At 38.9% G+C, this 25,505-nt stretch overlaps 1 pseudogene; it reads left to right on the top strand.

The window, feature by feature from the left end:
- The first annotated feature begins 554 nt into the window (after positions 1-554).
- On the top strand, positions 555-24,736 carry LOC115942699 (large ribosomal subunit protein eL42-like; annotated as a pseudogene).
- Positions 24,737-25,505: the final 769 nt, after the last annotated feature.

The raw sequence follows: 25,505 nt of genomic DNA on the forward strand, positions 1-25,505 counted from the left end.
TAATGAATTCTAAATCTAGGGGAAAAAAAGCTTTCAACAAATAAGATAACCAAAGACTTTTTCAGAAATACAAAAGGTAAGAGAATTCATTCTCAAACTTGTAACATAAAAAATGTTAAACTTCTCCAGGGGGAAGATTCTTACACAAGATATAAACTCAAAGCTACACACACACAATGAAGAGCACTAAAATGGTAAATATATGGGTAAACATAGATTTTCATAATTTTCTTAAAAGATTAATTGGGAAATGAGACTTCCAGAATGGCAAAATATCAACTCTACTCCCCAATAAAACTTGATAAAGTTGTCAAAAACAGTAATTTCAGGGCTCTGGAAATCAACCTCAGGCATACGACAAATTTAAAAGTGTTTATTCAAGAAAAGCTACCGACCCTTGTGTAGAAACGGTAAGAGTGTGTGGTGTTTTAGCCAGGGGGCTATCATACAACCCTCCCCTGGCTTCATCAGAATGGTAATCCTACCCCAAGAGAGTAAGCTCTGAAAAACAGACTTTGCTACCAGAGGGGGCTGACTTGATTTTTAAGTAGACCATGGGAAAACAGTATGTCCCTGAACGTAGTTGGCAGCCAAATGGTAGGTCATGTTACACCTAATCTGAAATTGCTGTTTTGACTGGGGCAAGCAACAGATGAGCTAAATAGGCAGAAATATAACAGGGTAATCCATGGAATGAGAACATCATAGTAGGCTTCGAGGAGCTCCTATATACTTTGATGGTCTGAAAGGCTGTGTGCATTTACAAGATTGTGCACAGGATAAAGAAAAGGTGGTGGGGGGGGAGCCAGCCAGGAACACCACCCCCAGATGAAAACTTGTGCATGCTCAGAAGAGACAGGAGAGCAGAAAGAAAAAAAAAAAAAGGCCAAACTTATAAACTGCCTGAACTTTGACTGCATTCCTCAATCCAGACACAGATCCATAGGCAATTTGAATCCTTAGTGATTCAAATGAGGTTGTATTTGAGAAGAAACTCTGACCAATTAATGACTAATCACTAAGTTTTATGCTGACAGAGGGATGCTTTTTTAATTGGAGCACAAATATCAATGTCCATATACCATCACATACCATGAGGGAGAACATGTCCACAGAATTAGTGCAGGCAAGTCACCAAACGAACGAACAACAATAAAAACAAACCTGGGAGGATTCTAATACAGAGTTGCTATAATATATAATCTAAAATACCCAGCTTTCAGCAAAAACATTGTAAGACATGCAGAGAAATAAGCAACATGACCATACTCAGGGAAAAAGAGCAGTCAATAGAAACAAAGGCACAGACTTTTACAAAGTCTTCAGAGGAGCTATTATAAATATGTTCAAGGAACTAAAGAAATTCATCTAAAGAGTTAAAGGAAACTATGGCAATGTGTTCTAATAAATGGAGAATCAATAGAGATAGAAATTATTAAAAAAGACTGAATGTACACAGTATATCATATATATATTACATTTATATATATTTAGACCTATTGCAATTCCTTCTATCAGCATTCTGTAGTCTTTCACATACAGCTTCTATACATATCTTATCAGACTTATATCTGAATACTTTACTTTTTGGAAGTATTATAAATGACATTTTTAAAAATTCTCAAATTCTACATGTTACTTGCTGGTATATGGGGTCAGAGTTGATTCTTGTATCCTGGAAACTTGCTAAACTCACTGGTTTCAGAAGTTTCTGATAGATTAGTTGGTATTTTCTATATTGAAATAATATTATCTGTGCACTCACTTTTATTTTTATAGTTTTCCTGAATATTGAATTCTTGGTTTACTTTTTTTCTTTCAGCACTTGAATATTATCCCACTACCTTTTGAACTTCATCATTTCCGGTGAGGGGTCAGCTGTTCATCATATTGTTTTCCTTCCTGGATGTGAGTTGTTTCTCTCTTGCCGTTTTCAAGGTATTCTTGTTGTCTTTGGCTTTGAACAGTTTGGTTCTGTTTGTAGGTGTGAACTTCTTTGTGTCTATCCTCCTTCAAGTTTGTTGAACTTTTGGAAGTCTAAATTAATGTTTTTCTTCAAATTTGGGAGGTTTTAAACTATTATTTCTTTAAATATTTTTTCTTCCACTTTCTCTTTATCCTCTCCCAAGAGCTCATTATGCATATACTCATGGTATACCACAGGTCTCTGAGGCTCTGTTGCTTTTTCTTCCTTTTCTTCTTCTCTGTTCAATTTTGTTTTTCTTTAAGTTTGCTGATTTTTTTTTTCTTCTACCATCTCAAATCTACCATTGAGACCCCTAGGAAATGTTTTATTTCAGTTACATTTTTTATCACCAAAATTTGCATTTGGTGCTTTTTATCAATATGTATCTCTATTGATCATTGTAACTTATTACATTAATAGAAAAAAATGAAAAAAATATATAATGCTTTCAATAGCCACAGAAAAAACTGAACAAATTTTTTTTTTTTTAAGATTTTATTTATTTGACAGGGAGAGAGACAGTGAGAGAGGGAACACAAGCAGGGGGAGTGGGAGAGGGAGAAGCAGGCTCTCTGCTGAGCAGGGAGCCTGATGCGGGGCTCGATCCCAGGACCCCAGGATCATGACCTGAGCTGAAGGTAGACACTTAACGACTGAGCCACCCAGGCGCCCCCTGAACAAATTTAATACTCATTTAGGAAAAATTTTAAACAAACTAGGAACAAAATAAGGGAATAAGTCAAAGGAGCCAAGATAGACATAGAAACATCAATTAAATATCAGCAATGAGCCACCCACATATGAAATTAATTCCATTCACAACAGCCTCAAAAAGTGAAAAAAAAAAACCAACTAATGCTGAATTTTAATAAAAGAAGTACAAGTCTGGTACACCAAAAACTACAAGACATTGCTGAGAGAAAGGAATGAAGATATAAATAAATCGAGAAGCAATCTATGTTCATGCTCAATAGTGTTAAGAAGGCAATTCTCCTCAAATTGATCTATAGATTCAAAGTAATCTCTATCAAAATACCAGCAGGCTTTTTTTTTGCAGAGATTCACAAGCTGTTCCTAAAATTTATATTGAAATGCAAAAGACTGAGAATACCCTAAACAATTTTGAAAAAGAAAAAAATTAAGAGGACTTACACTTCCAATTTCAAAACTTACTATAATGATACAGTAACCAAAATAAGGTGGTACTTGCCCAAGTAAAGAGATGGAAAATCAAAGGAAAACAACTGGAAGTCCAGAAGTAGATCCTTATGTTTATGGTTAATTGATCTTTAACAAACATGCCAAGGCAATTCAATGGTGGGTAGAAATAATCTTTTCAACAAACAGTGATATGATGATTGGATAGCTACATGTAAAAAGATGAATTTAGACCTTTATCTCATATCATACACAAAAATTAACTCAAAATGAATGATATACCTAAATGTGAGAGCTGAAACTGTTAACATTTTAAAAGAACTCATAGGATATCTTCATGATTTGGGGTTAGGCAGAATTCTTAAACACTGTACCCAGAGCATAATCCATATAGGAAAAAACTGATAAACTGGAACACCATCAAACTGAAGCTTTTGTGCTTCAGAAAAATACAATTGAGAAAATGAAAAAATAAGCCACAGATTGGGAAAAATATTTTCAAATAATATATCTGATATACACCTTGTGTCCATAATACATAAAGAAATGTACAACTCAATAATAAAAAGATAAACACAATGAAAAAAATTGGACAAAAAAGAATTGAAAAAACTGTAACAAAAAACACATGTGCATAACTAATAAGCTATTCCCACTTTTGTAAGCTTGAATACCACACTCTTCAAGGGTCTCTTCTTCAAAATCTATATTTATTTCCCATATCATTTATTTAACATTTACTCTCTATCATGTGTTGCTAGATGTCCTTATATATGCATGCCTTGACTATCAAACTAGTCTAGACATTTGGAAATATCACTAAACAGCATGTCATGATTATTTGAGGAAGCAGAGACTAGTATGGACTCTACAGAGTAGCTATTGAATAGTGAGGATCAGAGAGTCAGACTATAAGAGACCTTTCCTACAGCCTCTTCTGTGGAAGACTGAATGTAAAGACTTTAGCTCATACTTTCCTCTTTCATGTTTACAGGAAGTTTTCAGAACTTCCTTCGCCAAGTCTCTTTAATGTTAACAACTCTCACAATCGACCAGCATTATGCACAATTGGTCTGATACTTTTAAGTTTTATTTCAGCTTCCTTCTTTAAAATAGCAGTTTAATTTGGTCATTGGAACAAGGTTAACAGTCAACTTCAAATTCTATTCTACCATGCCAAACCAGCTGAGACTACCTTCATTAAATTCACATAGCCTTGAGTAATACTAGAGAAGGACTAGATACTCTTTAAGTCCAGTATCTTAAAGATAATATGACATCCTGGGAATTCTACTCTTGTTACATCTAGGTGTGTGGTCTATCAAATTAATAATTATTTCTCAACCTGGTCATTTTCTGTCCATTGGTTTGTTGGGTTTTTGTAATCAAACAGTAAAAGATGCTGCCTCCCTGAACTGGGTACAAATATAAAATAAATAACTAATCATTAATTATGCATGACATTATATACCAATTATTTGTGAAGAAGCCTGAGAGAGTTATAAATATAATCTCATTAGTTTTCTCAAATTTTCCACAGGCTTCAAAGGTAGTCATTGTTATCTCTATATTTAACACATTACTATATTAATAAAAGCTATCGACTCCTTTACATTTTATTTATTTATTTATTTATTTTTTAAAGATTTTATTTATTTATTTGACAGAGAGATAGAGAGCACAAGTAGGCAGAGAGGCAGGCAGAGGGAGAGGGAGAAGCAGGCTCTCCGCTGAGCAAGGAGCCCGACACGGGGCTCGATCCCAGGACCCTGGGATCGTGACCTGAGCCGAAGGCAGCCGCTTAACCGACTGAGCCACCCAGGCGCCCCCTCCTTTACATTTTATAAAACACATTTACATTTATCATTCCACTTGCTCTTTTGTGAAGTTGACACTATTATCATCTTTTTTCCAATGGGAAAGCTTGGGTTTAATCACTTCCAAGATCTTTGTAATCATTAATATTAATGAAGGCTCACCTTTACTCCTAAAGAAGTGCCCTTATTCAAAGGATCACCCTAATATAGAAAAGAGTTGGAGTACCTGGTTTGATATTAGGAAATGAGATAGTAAGGGGCAGAAAGGCAAACCTTAAGGACCAAGACTAAGTGGTATTAATTAACTCCAATGTAGTCAGGGTCTAAAACTTGTTTTGCCATTGCCGCCTTTGCTCCTAGAACATTCCCGTCAAAATTTGAACTGATAATCCTTTTTTCAATTAATTTTTTAATTTAAGTGTCATTAACACCCAATGTTACATTAGTTTCAGGCATACAACGTAGTGATTTGACAAGTTTATGCTATGCTCACGAGTGTAGCTACTGTCTGTCACCATATAACGCTATCACAGTATCATTGACTATATTTTCTATGCTGTGTCTTTTATTCCCATGACTTATTCATTCTGTAATTGGAAACCTGTATCTCCCACTCCCCTTCACCCATTTTGCCCATCTCCTTCCCCTTTAGCAACCATTAATTCTCTGTATTTACAGATCTGATTCTGCTTTTTGTTTGTTTGTTTATCCATTTGGGGTTTTTTTTTATATTCCACAGATGAGTAAAATCATATGGTATTTGTCTTTCTCAGTCTGACTTATTTCACTTAGCATAATACCCTCTAGGTCCTTCCATGTTGTTGCAAATGGCATGATCTCACCCTTTTTATGGCTGTATAATATTCCTCTGTGTGTGTGTGTGTGTGTGTGTGTGTGTGTGTGTTCTAATCTTCCTTATCCTTAGTCTATCAGTGAGTGGACTCTTAGGTTGTTTCTGTATCTTGGCTATTATAAATAATGCTGCAATAAACATTGGCATGGATATATCTTCTCAAATTAGTGTTTTTGCTTTCCTTAGATAAATACCTAGTAGTGGAATTATTGGATCATATAGTATTTCTATTTTTAATTTTTTTGAGAAACCTCTGTACTGTTTTGCACAATGGCTATACCAACTTACATTCCCACCACATATATTTAATCCTTGACAGAACATTCTAGAGTAGAAAAAAATATATAAGTAAAAAAGCAATGATGTCTCAAATAGTTACTGATTATACGGCCCATATAGCAAGGTTTATAGCCTCCAAGCTCTCTAAAACCCTGGATTCCTCTAGGTAGCTAAAAAAGTTTTCTTAATTGCCATTAAGGAGTCAAGGCCATTTTTTATGTCCACTTTAGAAAAATGTATATTTGGTTCTTCTGTCCATTTTTATTTTTTAAATTTTTTTGAGAGAGAGCATGTGTGTGAGTGGGGGGCAGTTGGGCAGAGGGAGAGGAAGAGAGAGAATCTTTAGCAGGCTCCACGCTCAGCAGGGAGCCCAACGTGGGGCTCGATCTCATGACCCTCAGATCATGCACTGAAATCAAGAGTCGGCCGCCTATTGACTGAGCCACCCAGGCAGCCCCCTTCTGTCCATTTTTAAATCAAATTATTAGTTTTTCATTTGTTTGTTAAGTTGTATGAGTATTTTGTATATTTTGGATATTAACTTCTTATCTGATTTATGGTTTGCAAAGATTTTCTCCCACTCAGTAGGTTGTCTGTTCATTCTGTTATTTCTTTTGCTATGCAGAGAGGCACATGAAGAGATGCGCAACATCACTAATCAGAGAAATGCAAGTCAAGGCCATGATGAGACATCACCTCACACACGTTAGAATGGCTGTTGTCAAGCAGACAAGAGAAAACAGGTGCTGGCAAGGATGTGGTGCAAAGGGAACCTTTATACATTATTAATGGGAATGTAAGTTCATTCAATCACTATGGAAAACAATATGGAGGTTCCTCAAAAAATTAAAAATAGATCTATCATAGGATCGAGCAATTCTAATTATACACCCAAAGGTGTATAATGCCAACAGAATTTTGACAAGATACATGCACTCCCATGTTCATCGCAGTGTTATTCACGATAGCTAAGATATGGAAACAACCCAAATGTCAATCAATAGACGAATGGATAAAAATGATGTGTGTGTGTGTGTGCGCATATAAAATGGAATATTATTCAGCCATGAGAAAGAAGGATATTCACCATTTGAGACAACATGGATGGACCTCACGCACATTATGTTAAGCAAGATAAATCAGAGGAAAAACCAGTGTTGTATGATATTACTTACCTGTGGAATCTAAAAAATTAAACTTGTAAAAGAGTAAAAAAGCAGTTACCGGGGGAAGAAAGGTAAGGAGATAAGACTGATAGTGTTTGAGGGTAGAGATTTATAATGAGCAGTAAGTAAGTTATAGAGATCTAATGCACAGTATAATGGATACAGACAATATTATACTGTAATTACGTAATGTGATAAATATCACTACAACGCCAAAGTACAATATATAAAGGTATCAAAGTAACACACTGTATACCTCAAATTTATACAATGTTACATGTCAAACTTATTTAATAAAAATATACATGCACACTGCTTTGCAAGAAATTAAAATGTTCAAGAGAAAAAAAAAGTCAAAAGGCTGCCATCATATACACTCTGCCTCCTGGTGGCAGATAGGAACAGATGCCATAGAATGCCACTGAAGCAGGCAGCTGAGGGTGAACGTAGCCACTAGAAACTAGCACCTCTGTCAATGACTAGCTCCCTCTTCATGTTGATGACTTTTATACTAAGCATCCTAACACTACTGTTACATTATAACACAATGGTATATTGGGGTTTTTAATATTTGTATTGGGCATTAGTCCTTTAGGCAACTGATAATTATTCTAGCTTAAAAAAAAAACCCAGCCAAAAAAAAAAAAAAAAAAAGAAGTAGGGGGCCCCTGGGTGGCTCAGTCGTTAAGCGTCTGCCTTTGGCTCAGGTCATGATCCTGGGGTCCTGGGATCGAGCCCCACATCGGGCTCCTTGCTCCGCGGGAAGCCTGCTTCTCCCTCTCCCACTCCCCCTGCTTGTGTTCCCTCTCTCACTGTCTCTCTCTCTGTCAAATAAATAAATAAAATCTTAAAAAAAAAAAAAGGTAGAAGAAGCCAACAAGGGCATGGTATCTTTTGGCCAAAAATAGCCTCTCGTTGTGCAAATACAAAAACCATTGTCCAAGGAAGAAACTGAGGAAGGCAGGAGAGGTGGTACTTAAAGAGCTCTGCTACTAAATGACTGTGAGGGTGGACAAACCCACAAAGCCCTAATGTGTAACTTGATTGCTACCTACTGAATTCATTTAAAATATCTGGTATATAGAAGCTCACCAGAAGGAAGGCTTAGAGACAAAAGTCTGGTTTGAGTTTCCGCTGTGCCACAACTTGTCTGTTGTGGTCTTTCTGAATCTCAATGTTCTCATTCAAAAAGTCGAGCTAGAAATGTCTACATGCTGGAGTTAACGGATTATTTTTTTATTTTGAGAAGGAAGTGCGATAATGTTGGCAACGTAACTCTATTGATCATAATTTTTTATTAACTATAAAATTATAAGAATTTGTTAAGCTCTGGCTATCTGATGGAATCTCTCACACCCAACCAAAGCGTTAGGTTTACTCCTTTTTCCACCACCATCCTTAAACCACTCTCAGTGCCCTTCCTGTCACCTTATTTTGACAGAAGAGGTGTCCTGTCCCCTTTAAATCAGGGACAGAAGTCCATCTATACTATAAAGTCATCATGGAGAGACAGGGAAGCAGTAACAGTATGTATATTAGAAGATTTACCTTGAATTAATATTATTTCCCACACACTGCACTGCATTCATTACAATCCATTCAGGTGACCACCACGCCTTTATCTATACTTTTGTGCACTTTAGGCATTTACCACATACACCAAATACGAGCACAACAGATTTGTAAATGGGTGAATATCTCTTATGGGATTTTGTAAAGTACTGTCTAAATACATGCTAACATTACTAACTCTGATAACTTCATTGAAATGTTTATAACACGATTTTGAGTCACGTTTAGCCACCGGGGGCGGGGGGGGAACTTTCATTTGTTCTTTCACACACTCAAAATTGTTTTTAAAGCACTTACTGTGTTATGCCCTTGGTCAGTTACTAAATACCACTGATGAATCAAATAAGCATGGTTCCTGCCCTTATAGATTTAATAGTCTAGTGGGAGAAAGATAATAAAGAAAGCAAGCAAGCAAGTTAGCATATGCATTGGTCAGGCTGGGTGAGATTATGCTATGCTGATGAGCAACCCCCAAATCTCAATGGCTTCATACCAGCAAAGCTTTTCTTCCCCCCACTGAAGCAATTTGCTCAGTGCAAGTCTATGGGAAAGGTCTGTACATCTTTGTCACTCAGAGAATCAGGCTGATAGATGCTTTACTTTAACATGTGCTTTCAACAATCTCCACGGCAGTGGAAAAGGAGTGTGGCAAATCCCACCATGATCTTGAAGTTTCTGTTTGAAAGTGGTTCGTATCCCTCCTACTTATGTCTCATTATGCAAAGCTAGTCACATGGTCATATTTAAATTTGAAGAGAGTGAAGAAGTATAGCACCACAGTGTGCTCAGATGGAAGAAATGCAAAAATATTCAGTGAATAATTCCAATGATTACCACAATATAAAATTTCAAATGAACGGGGAGGAAACGCCTTACACGGGATGTCTGAAAATTCTCTTGAAACATGAATAGATGAGAAGAACTCAGCCCGATCATGAGAAGAAAGAATTCCTGTCAGAATGAAACATGGGTGGAAATCCCAAGACTGACAAGAGCTTGGCAATTACAAGGAACAGAAAAAGGGTCAGCATGATTGAAGCATGATCAGTGAGAAAGGCGCTGGAAAGAAGGGCTGGCATGAGATCCTTTAGGACTTCATCTGCCATAGCTGGAAGGAGTCTGATGCCAACGAGGGCTTTAAGCCAGGGAGTGGCGTCATCTGACTTCTAGTCGCTGTGTGGAACACAGTGGTGCAGGTCAAGCGTGGGAACCATGATGGTGCAGCATTATTAAAAGTGGAAGGAAATCCACCAGCGCCAGCACCAGAGAAAGAAAGAACAAGTACATTTCCAGATATACTCTGGTGGTGGAAACAATAAGACAGCCAGATAGAGGAACTATGGGATTCAAGGAAAGGATGATTCAAGAATGACTCCTGGATTTCTGCTCTGAGCCACCGCGTGGAACGTGTTATCATTTACAGAGCTGAATAATACAGGCAAAGGACTGGTTTTGTTTGATTATTGTTTTGTTTGTTCATTTTTTTTTTTTTTTTTTTTAGTTGGCTGGCTGGTTGGTTAGTGAGGGTGGCTGCATGGAAGTTTAAGAGTTTGATTTAGGGGTGCCTGGGTGGCTCAGATGGTTAAGCGTCTGCCTTCGGCTCAGGTCATGATCCCAGGGTCCTGGGATCGAGCCCCACATGGGGCTCCTGGCTCGGCGGGGAGTCTGCTTCTCCCTCTCCCTCTGCATCTCCCACTGCTCATGTTCTCTATCTCTCTCTCTCTGTATCTGTGTCTCAAATGAATAAATAAAATCTTTAAAAAAAAAAAAAAGAGTTTGATTTAAAAGTTAATTTTAGTAAAGCTGTGAGGTATTCAGATGCAGATCAAGGAGGAAGTGCATACATAGTCAGGTCTGGAATCCATAGGTGGTCTGGCTGGTTGGATATATTTGGAGGTTGTTGGCATATATGGGGCAATCGAAGCCAAGGAAATAGGTAATATCTCACCGAGAGAGTGAATTTAAGAAAGAGAAGAAGGCTCAGGATGGAGTCCTGGAGAGCTCTGACATTTAGAGGTCAGTAGGACAAGGGCTGGTACAAGGTCCAAGGAGTAGCCAGGGACAAGACAATCTTCCAGCTTTGTTCCATTCCTTCATCAGACCAATATTTATTCTTTGCCTACTGTGGATCAAAACTATTGTAGGTGCTCAGAATATGGTGGCACATAAGCCAGCCAAGGTTTCTGCCCCCATGAAGCTCACATTCTGTCGGAGCATACACACAACAAATAAGTAGGCAAATAAATAAGATAATTCCCGTGGTGCAGGTGCTGTGAAGAAAGAAAGAAATGTTAGAGTATTATTAGGCCAACCGAATTAGGTTTAGAAAGAGACAAGGGACATCAACACGCCTCATAACATGTAATTATAAACAAAATCTGTTTCTCCTTGAGTTGAATAATAACAAGTATTTGGTTTACAACACCATAAACAGTGTGAGCAGAGACAAGAGTGGGCGATACCTTCACTAACTGGAGGTAAAGGCAACATATATGATGCTAGACTGGTGCTAACTCTCTGAGGAAAAGAAAGTAAGCTGTCGAGGGCAGTTCAAAGCATTTAGCAGGGCTCTCTGGATACTACTAACTCCAGAGGATATCTCCACCATATCACAAGAACTGCGGGCTTTTTCAGATTGATGTTAACATGTTTTCTATCAAATATTTTCTAAGAGAGGCAAATATATTCTCTGTGTCATCTACAGTTGTGCTCCATATAATTAAGATGTGTGACAACTGTCTATATGTATGTGTTCCAAGAAGGCAGTCTGCCAGGCAATGCAAGAAAGAAAATGTCATTTATTCTATACTCTGACCATACCCCTCCTCCCCAAATGACTGTTTCTGTCCCTGCTCCAGAGAAGGCCATTCAGTTCACAGAAGAACCTGCAGTTCCAGGGACAGGAAGATGTGGCTTTATTTCACTAAATAGCCTGCAAGATCTCCTTTAGTGGAGCAAGTTCGCAAAACTTTTCCAATGGCCACGAAGCATGAGCATGATTTCCAAATACCTCAAGCTAGGCAAGTACTTTTTTTTTTGCAGGACAAAGTTTGTCTTCCTGGAGCCATCTGCATGAGAGCTGAGTGTAGGGCAATAGAGTTCTTTTAGGAAGCCTATCCTAGACCACTACCTGAAAGTAGCCGGGGTTTGAATTCAAATCTGCACCTATTAAAATTATTTCCTCTGTTTTCTTTAGAATTGGAACATTATAAACTTATTGGCCATTTAGACCCAAGCAATTTCAAATCTTTAATTTTCTTTACCTATTAAAAAGAGCTAACTAGTCACAACCTATACTTCTTATTGTCTCAGAGGATTTTCACCTTCCTAGAGTAGATAACTAAGGTATAAGCAATTTCAGTGTTGGTCTGATCCAATATTGTTGCCTATGCAGTAGAATATAAAATTCTATAAAATTGCTGCCAAGATATTAAGAAATACCTAGTCTTTATCAGAAATAACTAAACATTGAAAGGTGCCTGGAGCTCATGAGGAAAACATGGATGGGGACATGCTATGGTAAAAAATATTCCAATGAAAATCAAAGTCATTGACTCCTCTCGTCTCTCGTACAAATATTTTCCTCCACGTCAACACCCTCTCAGGTAGCAATGTTGGCTGGAGACTGAAACACTTAAATAACACTAATTTAAGAAGTGATTTCTGTGACCTATATATGTCTTCTATTCAACATACATAGCTTTGAAATAATCTTAAATTATCTAATTGCCTGCCTCCCAGGAGGCTTGTTGGCTTCACAAACAGTATAAATTTTCTCACGTTCCTGAAATCCAAATTGGTCTTTTTCATTATTATCTCAGAAACTCAAAGGAATGTGAACAATGAACTGAAATCCTAAGTACCAGACGCTGAAAGTTTTCCATTTCACCTAAGACAAAATCTGCATGTCCGCAGGGGGTGGGGGGGAGGGGGGGAGGGATATGAAAAGAATGAAGTTCGCCATCAGCCTTCCTTTTTCCATCTCCCCACGACTGACAGCTCCCAACCAGCTCCTGTGAATATACGCTGTCATCCTACTCCAACTATGAGAAACCCATGGCCTAGAACTGTTTTATATCTCATTCCTATGGACCCTAAGTTACTAAGTGGTGAGTGTCGTCAACTCAACCATGTCCCAGTAGAAGAGAGAGAGAAACCCACTACTAAACACAGAGGTTATTTCTATTTGTTTTATGACCCACTAATGAATTTCAAGCAAGGTGAGAAGGGGACCATATCAAGCAAAGCAGAACACTTGGGAGCAGCTTAGAGTCCAAACAAGGAGTCTACCTTGTGCGTGACTGGCTGAGTTGGGAACGAGACCAACAAGCGAGATGCTTCTTATTACATCAAATAGGTCACCTCAAAATTACCTATTTAAATAGATCGATATTCTACAGGGCAGCGACGATAAAATTATAAACAACTGGATCACTATATGCAGGTCTCTCACTTCAGAGATCAGTCCATAGGATAAACAACAAGGAGCGAGGGGATCCCACTGCCCTACACTCTCTCCTCCACACTGCCTGAATAGGGCTCTTCCCTCTCCTCAGGTGTGACATTCTACCAAATCAAGATTCATTTGGGTTAACAAGCCCATTATGAAAGGTAAATAACTCTAAGAGAATTAGTTTAACAATTAAGTCCTTTATGGAGAATGCACGGGCTGCTTTAAATTACTTCCCTCCTAAACTCCAGTTGAGATATCCCCAGAGTAATGAGCACTTTAATAGCAGAGACTTAGAAAACAGAAGAGCAATTTTGGAATATGAGGAGAAGGGCTTTATGTAAAGACATGCTTAGGTAGAACTGAAACGTGGACCGTCAGAGCAGACAGAGAGACGTACAATGAAGTAAAGAGAGAGCAGGGGTGAAGAAAGAGAAGTCTGAAAGCCCTGAACACAGCAGAGAAATACTTCAAAAATGTGTCCTGGACGAGGCATGCTCCCAATTTTCTGTGTAATGTTGCCTCTTGACTACTCAGATATGAGAGGATAAGGGTATAACAGTCTATCCCCAAAGAGAAAAGTCAAAAGCAGCCTTAATCGCTTCACATTTCATAGAAACAGATCATCTCAAAATTCAATTATGTGATAAAAAAAAAAACAAACTCCATATATCCTTATAATCCAAAATTTGATAACAGCTAAAAGAAATGAAATCTTTTTCTGGTATTTTTCAAAAGCCTTATTGATTTAAAAGAAAAATGTATGTCAAATGCACTATCAGTTCGTGGAGGTGGGTTGTCAACTGTGGGAGTCAAATGTGGGGCATTGTTTTATTCCCTCATGCTTCCGTTTCTCAGACCATTATTCTAGTCAGCCAACGCCAGGGATGAACATATTTTCACTCAGATACAAACCATCTTTCCTTGAATATTCTAGGGGTTTCGCAGGCCTCCGGAGAAGTTGGATATCGAGTACAGAGGCGCCTTAAGAAAACCAGTTTTTACCAGACTCAAGAGTCAGACGAAGGCATCTTAACTCTATTACTTATTGTGCAGGACACCAAATAGATGATTTGTAAACCGCTTGTGGCCAGAGCTGCTCTTAGAATCCCAAACCTGGCTGGAGGGAACAGCCCGGTGACGCCCTGCAGCGTGTGACTCGGTGGGCCACAGAGGACTCCAGGGATCTCTGTTTTCACACCAGCTCTGCCCTCCCAGCTTTGCCATGTAACCCCGGGCAGGCCTTTAACTTGTTCCAGCTGTACTTCTTTCCACAGTCTGTGGGTTAATCAGCAGCCCTTGGGAGGAAAACCTAATTTAAAATGATTTGTAAACAAGAGTTTTATGGAGTACAATTAATAATAAATAGCAAGGCGTTAAGCCCTAGACAGTGCAAGTGAATCAGTTCCCGAGCACTCTGCATCCTCTATCGGCGGCAATCATCTGGCAGTTTTTATAGAATGCTCACATCTGCTGTCAGACCAAACCTTCCCAGCCCTGCTCAGTTGGAAAATCTGAGGACTTTAAAATTAGCACCTGAACACATACCCCGAGCCCACCTAACAGATAAGGCCTGGAACTAACTTTCTTTTAGGGCTTGCGGACAGTGGCCACTTCCTGCTTCTGGGAACGTTAGCCCCACAGGCAAGGAGAGCCAGACCCCCAGCCGGCTGGAATCCCCTACTCATACCAAGCGAGATCTGAAGACAGTTCCAAAGCTGACGTTTTAGGGCTTGAGGCAGGAATTTATTCTGTAGTGTCCTGGGAAAGCCCTGGAAACATTCGAAAGCCAGTATCGCCTTCAGCGTGGTGTGCCCAATATAGCAGACTCACCACTCAACCCACGACCTTGACCTAAACCTTAATCTATGCCAGTCTTGCATCTACCTTCACCGGTCCCCAGCTTTGGTGCTGGGCCCTTGCTGCTTCTAATATCCCTATCTTTTCAGCCTGTAGCACCCTGAGAAAGAAACGAACAGTAAAAGCAACATTCTGTAGCTGTTATGGCCTACCTAGTTTATCCCACTGAGATCCAGGAGCCTTGATTTCCATCAGTCAAGTTTGCTCAATCTGAATGCTCATCCAGATCAATACCAGAGCTTGTGGTTATTATTATTTATGCTGTTGCTGCTTATAACCGAGACTTTATGAAAGGATGAAGATATTTGTTTAAAGATGCTTTACTCATACCATGAAATGAAAACTATATGCAATTTATTGGAGAGCTGACTTGAGTATACTCACGTGCGATTACTATAGCGGGACGACTAGAATACACATGCAGCTCCTCTCACTAAAGGGTTAATGAAAATCCTTTGCCGGGTGTTAAAAAGTCATCTCTGTGCTAATCCAGCCTAGTTTCCTCTCTTTGCAACATGCAGGCCCTGCTAAACCCCTTTTATGGGCCCCATGCTGTGCTATTGGTTCCAGCCTAGGCTGAAACAATATTTACTTTTATCACATACTTATTTACAGTCTCTTCATACAAATTGCTCTGAGTTAAATACTGGCTTTAATAATTGTATTTCTAGAAAGCCCTTACTGCCCTCAACACCCTCTGAAGAGTATCTGCCACTAATTGGTCCTCATGTTGTTTCTGTGATACTCACTTTAGTAGAGAAAATAGCTTCTGGAATGGAGTTACAAACCAAAAATGTACTTATTACTCACTTTGTGGAAATATGGGCACAACGATTTCATCTCTACACCATTAATATCCATTCCAATTCTCCCTCGGGCTCACTTCAACAATAAAACCAATTCTCCAGCTTCTCCCTGGAAGGAGCTTGTCCACACATCCAGCACCCCAACTTTTGTGGCTGCCATCCAACAGAAACATAGTAAATAAAACAGCAATTTTCACATGGGCACGCACGCACCCTATGCAGCTATTTCCCCCTGGCTCAGTACAGATGGGTAGCCACACTTCATTGCATCACCTGTGAATTTTCTGTGAACTTCGGACTTGGGTGTGATAGACTACTTACTGGTCACTCCTAGAAGGTTCGGTTTTTGACTCTGTAGTTCCTGCCCAAGTTCATTCCTTCCTTGAGGAAGTTCAACGCATGGATTATTAGCAATTAAGGACTTTTAGACATAGCCCAGATTGCGCCTGGGTGGCTCAGTCATTAAGCGTCTGCCTTCGGCTCAGGTCATGATCCCAGGGTGCTGGGATCGAGCCCCGCATCAGGCTCCCTGCTCAGTGGGAAGCCTGCTTCTCCCTCTGACCCTGTCCCCTCTCATGCTGTTTTTTTCTCTCTCTCTCTCTCTCAAATAAATAATAAAAATCTTTAAAAAAATTTTTTTTGTGGATAAAAAACTAATTCTTCAAATAAGATCTAAGTTGGGGGGGCACCTGGGTGGCTCAGTCAGTTAAGTATCTGCCTTTGGCTCAGGTCATGATCCCAGGGTCCTGGGATCGAGCCCCGCATCAGGCTCCTTGCTCTGCGGGAGGCCTGCTTCTCCCTCTCCCACTCCCTCTGCTTGTGCTCCCTCTCTCGCTGTGTCTCTCTCTGTCAAATAAATAAATAAATAAAATCTTAAAAAAAAAAAAAGAAATAGCCCAGATTGTTCAGAATTAAAAGCAGCTATAGGGGCGCCTGGGTGGCTCAGTCAGTTGAGCGTCTGACTCTTGATCTCAGCTCAGGTCTTGATATCAGCATCGTGAGTTCAAGCTCTGCATTGGGGTCCACGCTGGGCATGGAGCCTACTTTAAAAAAATTAAAAATAAAATAATAAAATAAAAGCAGCTGTAACCAAAACTTCACAGATGCTTACCTCACTCAACTTCACAGATGCTTACCTCATCCCCTAGAACATCACTTTTAAAAAGTACAAGGTTTCTTTCCTTCTTTCTTTCTGCCCCAGGCTGTTATACCATCTTCTCATCTTCCTTTAACCCTTAAGCTTCTTATGTGCTCTCCAGCAGAAAAAGACTTTCCCGTGTCTACCTCACTGGCTTTAGGTGAAAAACACTGATATCATAGCTGCCTACCATCAATGAGCGCAAGTTGCCCTCTGCTCTTAGCAATTCTGGCCTCCCTAATGCCTGTCCCTGGAGACTTGATTCATCATTCTTGCTTCAGGTCAAAACTGCTCAAGTTATAACTTCCTTCCATTCCTCAAGCCTACCTTAACTCTAGCCCTTGGAAACTCCCACCTCGTCCCTGGCTAGTTTGTACTAAATTCATGAAAAGTATTTTAGATTTCCTGTCCTTCTATCCTAATATTTGCCTGAACTAGAAAGAAAAATAGTCTGTACAGTGCCTAGAAAGAGTACACAAGGGGGGATATTTATAAACAGGTTGTTAGCCTCGTTCAGGAAAGAGCTGGCGAGCCTGGTTTAGTATTTTCCATTGATTTGTATTACTTGAGAACTCCAAGCTATCATGCCCTTAAGACTCCAGGCATTTGAATTATACTCTTTGTGGTTGTTTTCTGGTTGTTCTTATTCCCGTTTACCAAGAAGTTTCTGAATGTGACTTGCTTACATAGCTCTTCCCACACTGAGTAGATCAGCTGACAGAAGTATGCCAATTTGCTTGGAAGCTAAATTTCTCATTATAAATTTATGCCTTACTCTGGTTTGTTCATCACTCTCATATGCGTCTGGTTAATGTAGCTCATCCCCTAGAACGTCACTTTTAAAAAGTACAAACATTCAAGTTTCTGAACATGAATTTTGGCTTCAACCTCACTTTTAGAGACTCAGAATAGAAACCAGGGTTAAATGCTCAATTCCACTACATTCCTGGGAGTTCCTTCACTCACAGCTGGGCCCCTGTGTTCTTTATGTCTCATTTTTAACTTCAATTACCACAAAATTATACACATGGACACACAAATGAGTTTTCTATTACTTTCATTGGCAGTTATGAATGAAATCATCTTTGAATTAATCCACTTAGAATTCTTCATTTATAGCTAGTATTCACATTTTTTAAGTCCTGGGCTATTTTACTTTGCCAGGAGTTTGATAAAATTGCAAAAGTCTCGGTTTCTTCACAAAGTCTAACATGTCCCCCCAGTTTTAAGCCAAAAACTCTCCTGAGGAGCCCATTAACATATTCAGGAGAAATCAATGCAATGTTTCCTGCTAGCAAGCATAATATATTTCTAATTACTTCTTTTTTCTTAAATCTCTTGTCTTTCCAGATTATTGCTTAAAAACTCTCTTTAAGACATCACAAATTAAGAGATTGACCTACCTCGGCAGGCATCATTATATTTGGTTTTTCTTTCCTAGCTGTGGATTTTTTTCTGATCCTACTACATTTATTGATTTCTTTCCACAAAGAGTCTTCTGGTGGTCTTTAGTTCATAAACATTTGAGCCCTTTGTTGACTTTTAGGAATTGCCAAAACTGGAGATTGTTATGCTTGTATAATTCGTGTTTGACTATTCCAACCTTGACTTTATTTTTAAATACTTCATTGTTCTCCCTCCTCTCTGTTCTTGTCTAGTCTGCTCCGTGCGGTAAGAGGCAGGCATAGGGGTCTGAGTCGTAAATTCTCCTTTACAGAGAAATAGCTACGGACGCGGTACCATGCCTGAACCATTTTCCCTATGGATACACATACACCCCCGCACACAATGGAAGGGGAAGGGTAGTAGAGAAGTCCCTGAAGGTCTCACTGACATCCAGCTTTTAAGAAGGCTGTTTTTACCATATTAGTGTAGACCACATCAAGTTCTCTCAAATTCTCTCTGATGCATTCTCCCTAAAGCCGCCAGAGTGATCTTTTCCAAAGCACAGCTCTGGCCTTGCAGTACAATGATGATTCAAATCCTGACTCCCCTTTCTACATAAAGTGAAACTCTGAGATAGGCGCAAGCTCTTTCATATCTGGCCTCTCCCTTTCTCAAGGCCCCTTCCTTTCTCAGGAGCCCCTTCTCCCAGAGTCTGCTTATTCCATAAATTCAAACTCCAAAGAGCTACTCAAGTTACCAAATGGGCCTATGCCTTGCACTTACTGGTCCCTATGAATACAATTCCCCTTCCTTCATTTCACCCTGAAAATTTATTCATTTGTAAATATCAGATATTCATTTTAAAGGATATTTTTCCCAACCTCTAATAGTCTCTGTTCAATTGCCTCAGTGATCAAAAGCATTCACTACTAAGGTCACTGGCAAAGACTATGAATGTGGTCAAGCAGCAAAGCGTGTCCAAGGGGTCTAGGTGACCCACGATCCAATACTAACCCCATGTTGTCGTAAATGGAGCAGCGCAATGCACTATGGTTGACACACTAACATGTCTCTCACGTGCACACCCATGTACTTTCCAGGCACGGGGTTCAGAGTTGTCTGCAAGCTGACATCAACATGCAAAGTGTTCAAGGCATAGTATTCATCCAAGGAGGGTTCCCAACTTAGCTGAACCTCTCAACTTGCAAAGGGATATTTGCCTGGCAAACTCCAAGTTAAAAGGTTTTCAACAGTCTGACTCTCAGGGGGTCTAAATATAAAGAGGATCAAGAATAAAGGGGGACTTCTTGGAATTCCTTTCAAGCAGTCAGAAATCAAGTGGTCAGAAATTTTGCTCAAAATCTTTTGCCTTGCCCCACTCTCAGTTAGATTCAAGCTTGTCTATAAGCTTTTTAAAACCTGGTTTTTTTTTTTTTAAGATTTTATTTATTTATTTGACAGAGACAGAGACAGCGAGAGCAGGAACACAAGCAGGGGGAGTGGGAGAGGGAGAAGCAGGCTTCCCGCCAAGCAGGGAGCCCGATGTGGGACTCGATCCCAGGACTCTGGGATCACGACCTGAGCCGAAGGCAGCCGCTTAACGACTGAGCCACCCAGGCGCCCTAAAACCTGTTCTTATTGTCTTTATTACTGAACAATAATATGATCCTTAGGAGCAACAGTGTTGGTTCTGTCGTTGACTCTGACAGTCAAAGTATGCTTATGTATTATATTCCATGTACATTTATTGGCAAAATACAAGAAATATCTCATTACCACTTTCCGGTCTATAAATATAGTTGGGCAGTGCCCCAGATACTTATGCTTCTAAGTGTAATACAGACATTCTGATAAAAACTACTAACTGGAAGAGAACACCAACAAAGACAAAATAAGCTAAACTCAAATATTTTTTTCTTTACTATTTCAAATGTATTTTTGTCCATGGGCATTTAGCATAACTTATTCAGTATGTATTATATCACTTAAGAGTTTATTAAATTATTTAGGCTTTCCTTACGTATTCATGGCATTTTACCCCAGAATGGGGTATTATCAAAACATTCTTCCTTTTCTTTCTTACTAAAAATTATCAGACTTAAATAACTTGATTACAAAAATTACTTGCCTGTTTTAAATAATTATTTGGACCTTTAATATAAATTAGTAAAGTAAATACAATCAGCTATTAGAACATTATAAAGGTAGGTTTTGCAAATCTCCAGGGGGAATATGTCTGACTTTTAGAAAGTGACATTTGCAAAATAACTCCCTGATCCACTGAAATATAATAAGTACATAATTGAATTAGATAGATTAAAGGGTCAGTTGTGAAACCAGAGGAATTTCTCTAGGCATTTCAAAGAAGAAGGAATTTAATACAGGGAAATAGTGCTTATAGAACTGATGGAAGGGCTGAGGGGAAAAGACTGCTGGGTTTTAGGAAATTAGGAAGCTGTGGACAATTAAGGACATTGCCGTGAATGAACTCAGCTGACAGGAGCACTGAAGCCGAGATCTGCCACCTGCCCACCATTGTCAGGTACTAAAAATGGCCTCTTGTCCACTTTCCAAATATCATGCCAGTGCTTCATAGTCAGAATCCAACCTAGAACCCTATTACACAGGCCTTATTACTATTGATAGCAAAAGGACCAGAAACAAATACATAACTTGTCCTTTGAGCAAGTCTGAGAAAGTGTTGACTAATAAAATACCATTTTTTTGTTTGTGTTTGCTTTTTAATGTACAGATGTGGTGGTTATTTTTTTATTTTTATTTTTTTTTATGGCTACAAATCCTTTGACACTTCTCCCATCAAGAGATGTGGTCTCTGTCCTCTGCCTCCCCTAGATTCTTAGGGTACTTGCAGCTGCTCTGAAGATAGAATATAAAAGAAGTAAAGACATGTGACTTGTGCTGTTGGGCGGTAAAGACCATGGAGCTTCTGCCTGGCTCTCTTGGAACGCTGAGTCTCAAGGCTCTCCCTCTACAAACCCAGCCACAGCGCTGAGAGAAGCTGTAGAGATGGTTCCAGCCAAGCCCAGCTTTGAGTCACCCCAGCCTAGCCATCAGACAAGCAAGTAACAAAGCCTCTAGATACTTGTCCCCATGGTTCCACTCACCCCCGGCGACACGAAGACTGACATATTGTAGCACAGAGACAGGCCATCCCTGTGGTGTCTTGTCTGAATTTCTGACCCACAGAATCTGTCAGGTTTATAAAATAGCTGCTTTACACTACTAAGTTTGAGGTAACTTATTGCTCAGCAGTAGTTACTTGAACAATTTGTGAAAACATGAGAAGTAAGAAATGATAATGAAGTGGATGGAGACTTAAGAGACAGTGGTATTCAACTTGAGTATGCAAATCTGCAAGTTGCCCCAGTAGACTACCAGGTGAGATTTATCCACAAAGCTATGCAATTCGGCTTATAATCATCTGCTATAAATCTGTAGGATTTGTCTTTCCCCATTTTATTCCTTCTCAGTTATGTGATCTTAAGTCTGGAGTCTGAAACTTCAGAGGGAAAACATCTGGTAGGTCTGGGTCCTCTTTACCATTCCCCTATCGTCATGCAAATTGCACAGATGTAGTGCAATGGGTCTTTCAGAAGTTGCAATTTTCAAAGACACTGTGCAATTTTACCACATTAATTAACTTTCATCCACATACTCCCAGAGGAAAAGAAGGAACAAAAATTCCAATTACCAAATCCATTTGCTAAGGAACCTGAGTTCCCTGTAAGTGGAGCCTATCATGTTTTTCTAAACCTTTCCCTTGAGTTTGGCAATCCACAGTTACAGAACATTCTTATGGCTAAGTTTCTCTTCTGTTGCTCCCTCTCACTTTTTATCCAGATGTTCTCTTTGATTTTTATCTTTTTGTTCATTTTGCTCTGCTATCAAGAGTGATAGTTATTATAAGCTCTTCTGTGGGGTTGTATGTTATCAAGCACCTTGGGGATTAGATCTACTCATTATTCTATTCTGAACTCATTATCACCACTTTCTCTACATTTTTGAGTGTCCAGTGTGTATAAAACCATAGATCAGTCCTAGGGCATGTGAAAAAAGTACTGGAAGATATAGTTCCTTGTTACAAAGCACTTATTTTCTGATGAAGATAGGAATGGATTTTTTAATGAAAAATAAGAAAGGAAACCAAATTTGCTGTAATTTGGAAACAGTAAGAATAGTTTATAACTTGGCCAGGCTCAGCTGCAGGCCATAGTTAGAACTGTGGTGTCAATGGTTGGCTCAAGAAGGATTGGGCTTGGGTTCCCCATGTCTTTCTTCCCACTTTACTGAGCAATTAATGCATGCCAAGTAGTATGCTAATCAGTTTACAGTTCTATTTAGCTGACTCAGAGATTAGATTTCCACTTACAATGTTGGGCAATGATCCAATAGATCAAATTAAGACAACAAATTTGAGGGTTTGTTCAAGACAAGGGAGGTTCAACGGCAACCAAGCATGGAGTGGCAGTGCCAAAGTTATAGGCAATCAATCCACGAAAAGCAGAATCCTAGTCAAGTCTTTCATACACTGGCCACTTCCCATGTAATAGAAACTGTGCTAAACCTGGAGATAAAGAATGGTTAAGCCCTCGTCTCTGTCTACAACCAGTATATATACACCACAGGAGACGTATACATAAGGCCAAGTAGAGGCAGAGAAAAGTCTGACCCCAGCAGGGTAGTAAGTAAGGCAGGTATATAAGATATCCAAGGACCCAGGCAACTGGGTTCCAGTTTAGGATGGAGCTTTATTCCCCAAAAGTAAACAAGCCAATCGAAAAACAAAAGACATATTGATACAAACAACACAGATGAATATCAAAACAGTATGTCTGACAAAATAAGAAAGACCTAAATGAGTACATGCTCTATGATTCCATTATAAGAAGTTTGAGAATAGGCGAATCTAATCTGTGGTGAAGGAAATCGTAACAGTAGTAGCTTCTGCAGGGTATTGACTGGAACGAAGCACAAAGGAATTTCCTAGGGTGATGAGATGTTCTATATCCTGTTTGAGTGTTGGTTACAAGATAGTATGCATTTGTCAAAACTTATTAAATTGTGAACTCAAGATCTTCTCAGTATTTTAGTCTGCTTTATGCTTGGTTTCTCAGTTTCTCAGCCTCCCAGTCCTGGGCACTTCTACCTCAGCAGATTCCTCAAGGGCGAGAACAGTAGAGAATATTTGGTTCATCTCAGTACACTTCCCTGCTCTCCAGTAACTGGGACCCTTAAGTCCCAAGTTACATGTCCCAAGGACATGACAGCTCAGCAGTACCAGCAAACAATTCATTTTGTATGATTATCATTTTTATTTTACTGTTTCTATTTTGCCTTATCAATATACAAGCTAGTCCATTCCATCCAGAAGTCGAGGTCTAAAGTAATTTTTTTTTTACTTTATTTCTTTTTTTTTCTTTTTTTATTGTTATGTTAATCCTAAAGTAATTTTTTTAATAAAGTGTTTTGCCGACTGAGAAGCCATATGGAGTAAGATAAAACTGAATCTGTTCCTCTTCACAACGCACACCTGTGTGAATATCAAGTGGATCAGAATAAGAAACCACAAACATAGAGGAAAAAACATGGAAGCATTTTTATAAGCCACGGGTGGATAAAAATTCCTCTAATTCAAAATCTCGAAGCCGATCAGAAACAACTTGATACATGGGACTACATAAAAATTAAAAACAAAAAAGTAGGCATTATAAAATAGTATATACAAAGTAAAAATATCAATGAGCTTTCTCTCCATGCTGCTAACACTTCCACCAATATAGTGGATCTTCTCAAAACTTGCTGGACTGTCTATAAAAAGGATAGCAAGCACCAACCTCACGAAGTGACACAGTGCATGAAAGGCAAGAATTCTCTGTATGCCCAAGAAAAATGCACAAAGACAGGGAACAAAGTGGTTATGGTGGACAGGCTAAGCCAATTTTCTGGGAAGACGCTAAAACTACAAAGAAGATGGTGCTGAGGCTTGAATGTGTTGAGTCCAAATACAGATCGAAGAGAATGCTGGCTATTAAAAGATGCAAACATTTTAAACTGGAAGAAGGTAAGAGAAAGGGCCAAGTGATCCAATTCTAAGCTTCATCTTCTGTTTTATTACGAAGACAGTAAAATCTTAAAGTTATATTCACTTCAAAAATAAGTAAACAAATGACAAACTGAGAAAAATGTTTGCAACTTACAGCACAGGGTTTTGATATCCCTAATATTTAAACACTCCTCATAACTGAGAAGAAAATGATCAAGTACCTAATACAAAAATTGGCAAAAGATAGGAAGAGAGAGCACCAAAAAAAAAAAGAAATTAAGATGCATCTGAGGGTGTGTGTGTGTGTGTGTGTGTGTGTGTGTGTGTGTAATGCTCATTTCTCATTCATAATTAGGGTAACAGAAATCTTAAACTATATTCTGTAGACTTAATTTTAGTACTAACATTAGTGTTTCTATTTTTAAACTATTACCGGTATATTGTAGGATAAAGTGAGCAAGTAATTGTGTTAGTGTCAGTGGGAACAAGGATTTTCAGACTTCAGGGGAAAAAAAAAGTTCAAGAAGTAAAAAATCCTACATCTTAAAACTGAATTAGAACTATTAATGTAAAATTCTTTTCTCTCTCTTGTTTAAAAATACATATTGACAAGTTCTGCCTACCGTGTGCCAGGAAGCATTGGCAAGTCAGGAGCAATGAGCACCCTTAGAACCCAGAATGCAATCTCTGATTCCCATTTCCTCCGAAAAGGAAGGGGAGTTCTTCAGGAAAATGCTTGAACTCAAGTCCACCATACTTCATACCCTTTTTGACCTAGCCAATGAGTGGCCATTTTTCTGTCCAGAATAATTATAGCTCACAAAGGCATGAAGAATGTCAGAGTTAGAAATTCATCATTTTGCAAGGTCTAATGAAAAAAATTTTCCAAGCTATTGTCATGAATGTACACTAACACAATTTGGAAAGGAGCGGAAGTGAGTCAATAATCATTCAGCATTACCAAACAAGAGAAAACCAGACAGACATTCT

Source organism: Leptonychotes weddellii, chromosome 14, assembly GCF_054177405.1.
Source record: "Leptonychotes weddellii isolate Sample4059 chromosome 14, ASM5417740v2, whole genome shotgun sequence".
NCBI classification, from domain to species: domain Eukaryota; kingdom Metazoa; phylum Chordata; class Mammalia; order Carnivora; family Phocidae; genus Leptonychotes; species Leptonychotes weddellii.